Below are 3003 nucleotides of genomic sequence, written 5' to 3'. Positions count from 1 at the left end.
AATCAATTGATATTCACAAGAGACGTACCTTGACATAACCTTAAATCCGTCGCATTGTCCGTGGGATTGTTTTCACTCATTTTTTACAATTGTTATCCACTAAATTTTAAAATAAAAAATACTACCCTATTAAAATATATGTGTATCAAAGCAAACTAAAAAAGCAATTTTAGGAAAACAATACTTTTATGACTTTTTTATTTTTATGCTAATGAGAACCAAAACAATATGGAAATGAATGAGGGAAAACTGGATCCTACCACGTGATTTCCCGGCCAATAAAAATGTAGCGTTAAACGTTTAACGCAACCTTGTTGGAAGTAGCATAAGAAGTATAACTTCAATAAGCGAAAGGTAGTTACTAGTTTGTCAACTATTACTATGTTAGAGGAAGGGTATAACTGACACTCCTTGGTTTTCCTGCTGCCAGTACTTTTAAAGAAAGTACCCACGCAGCATGAAGGGGTAAATAAACGTTAAAAATACGTTCGTCCGTTATAAGGTTTTGGGCTAACGTTAAAATTACGTTAATTTCACGTGATGATTTTCACCATTTCTTCATTCGTTAAAACGTATACATTAAAATGACGGTATTTTAGCGTTATCAATTTTCCCTTTAAATATTTCGTTAAAAATACGTTATTTTAACGTGTACATTTTACCCATTTTTTGACCGTTTTTTAAAAACGTTTTATTAACTAAAATTTTTAGTAGTTTTTCAAATTCTACAAGTATATTAGCAATTTCAGATCCAAGTTAATTTTTTCTCTTTTCTGAAAGTAAATACACAATTTATTACTTTCCTTCTGTTAAATAATAATTTCATAATTTTCCCTTTTCAAAATATAATATTAATTTAAAATTTTTATAAACATATTCTTTTCTTTTATTTTATCACTGTGTGATTTATTAAAAATGCTTCAATTTTAGATAAAAAAATTTTACAAACATAAAATTGTTTTCCTTTTAATTAGTATGAAATAATGAGCACTTGTTAGATTAGTGTTGATTTTTTTAACTATAGTTCTTTTTTTTCTCGTTTCTATTGTGTTTCCTTATATTTTTAATGATTTCCAATTTAAATAAAAATCATTAGATAATTCTTTTTTAATTTCACAATTTTATCCGCGAGACTTGTTAAAGCAGACTTAAAAAAAATAATATGTCATTTCATTGAATTTAATGTTGATTTTTCAGATTTCAAAAATTTAAGTGTATCTGTATTTTTGTGACTTAATTTTCCTTGTTTGTAGTTTTCTCAATATTAAACTTAAAACTACGTCAAATTGAATAAAATTAAAAATATTAAAAATATGATATTGTTTGTTACCTCTCTTATCGATAAATTATGATCTTTATTGTAGGATAATTTTTTTTGTTACAGAAAAATTTCAAAATATTGTTGTATTTTCCTTGTTAAAATTTAGTGATTACATTTATTTTAAAGATTTTATTTTTGCTTTCTTACTGTTTTTCTTCAATCAGTAATATTTTTAAAACTTCTTAAATCTTAACAAATTAAAAATTATACCATTTTATTTATTTTTTTTTCGTCCTAATATCCTATAAAATTTTTTAAAATCGTGAAATTTTTAAAATTTTTTTACGATATTTATCACATTAATTTTTATTTTTAAGTTTTAGTGTTTTTTTTTTTAGTTTCAGTGATTAATATTTTTTGGTGATATATTAGGTGAACCGGAAATTAATGTCGTTTTTGCTACATTAAATTGTACAATATATTTTAACTAGTTTTTATTTATTTTAATCAGTGATGTTCACGTTATCAGAAATCTTTTGCTATCTAGCCTACAAAATTAAAATGCCGGATTGATTAGAATCATTTCTATTTTTGAGCAAAATATCAGAAACAGGCAGTTTGGAAATGTTATAGCGATCAGAATGTATGGAAATCTGATGGTGGTAAAGTCAGGTAATTATGATGGGTGATTGAAGTACTCCCTTAGAGTTGAGATAGTATTTCAACAGTGTTCCCCAAAGTATTTCCTAGTATTTCAACTCTATGAGTACTCCTACCTTTATTCATTAAATTTTACACGATTATTCAAGACCACGCTGTGCGAAACAATCCATGAAAAAAATTATGAACAAGGTAGTATGAATGAAATAAAGAAATGTACTAACATTTGTAATAAATATTTAGCAGTGAATTCGCATAATCAAGTAAGAAAATTTTTAAAAAGACACCTGCATATATCTTAGTTATCCAATGTGTTTACATTTGAGCAATTTTGAATCTTATGTTGGAATCTTTCTTTCTTGTTTTGTATTTTGGCATGTCTAAATATAAAGCAAAACAAAATGTTATATCTTATTATCATTTTTTTTAATCATTATCAAATAAAATAATTTCAAAATATAAAAAGATAAGATTTATAATTGTAAGCAAACAATTTTTTCTTTTTTCATTTGAGAATACCACGCATAAATCAAAAGTAGATAAAAATGTAAATATAATATAGATATCTAATATTTTGATTGCTCTTCTGAAATCGCTTGGGATAGAAATTTTTTTTAGCTCTATCTAATTTAAATAAAAGTTCATTATATAAGTAGTTTGTACGGCATTTTTATATAAATAAATAAAACATATAGGCATTTACTTTTTTTTAAAATAATGAATAAAAATTATTTTACTAAGTATATATTTACTACTATTATCCTTACTTCAAAGAGGAGCCAAATATATTTTTGCTTACACTTGAAAATCGACTCGGACCGGTCCTGCATCCCCGTCTTGTCCGGGATTCGAACCCAGGATCTTTCTGATGTGAGGTCCGCTCCCTGAACACAGTCCGGTCAGCAGACTCTATAATGTAGAAATTTCTGATTGCGACAAGGTGGTCAGTATAGCGTACATGCAGCCTTTACTCTCCAGACAAATTAGTACCCATCGATCTGATGCTGGGTAGGCTTCAAGAAGCCGCTGGAAATCGAAACCTAGTTCCCACAGCAGTTCATCTCCTTTCTTATTGACGTCGC

Source organism: Parasteatoda tepidariorum, chromosome 9, assembly GCF_043381705.1.
Source record: "Parasteatoda tepidariorum isolate YZ-2023 chromosome 9, CAS_Ptep_4.0, whole genome shotgun sequence".
Lineage (NCBI taxonomy): Eukaryota > Metazoa > Arthropoda > Arachnida > Araneae > Theridiidae > Parasteatoda > Parasteatoda tepidariorum.
The sequence above is the reverse complement of the archived record's forward strand: the minus strand, read 5'-3'. Positions refer to the sequence as shown.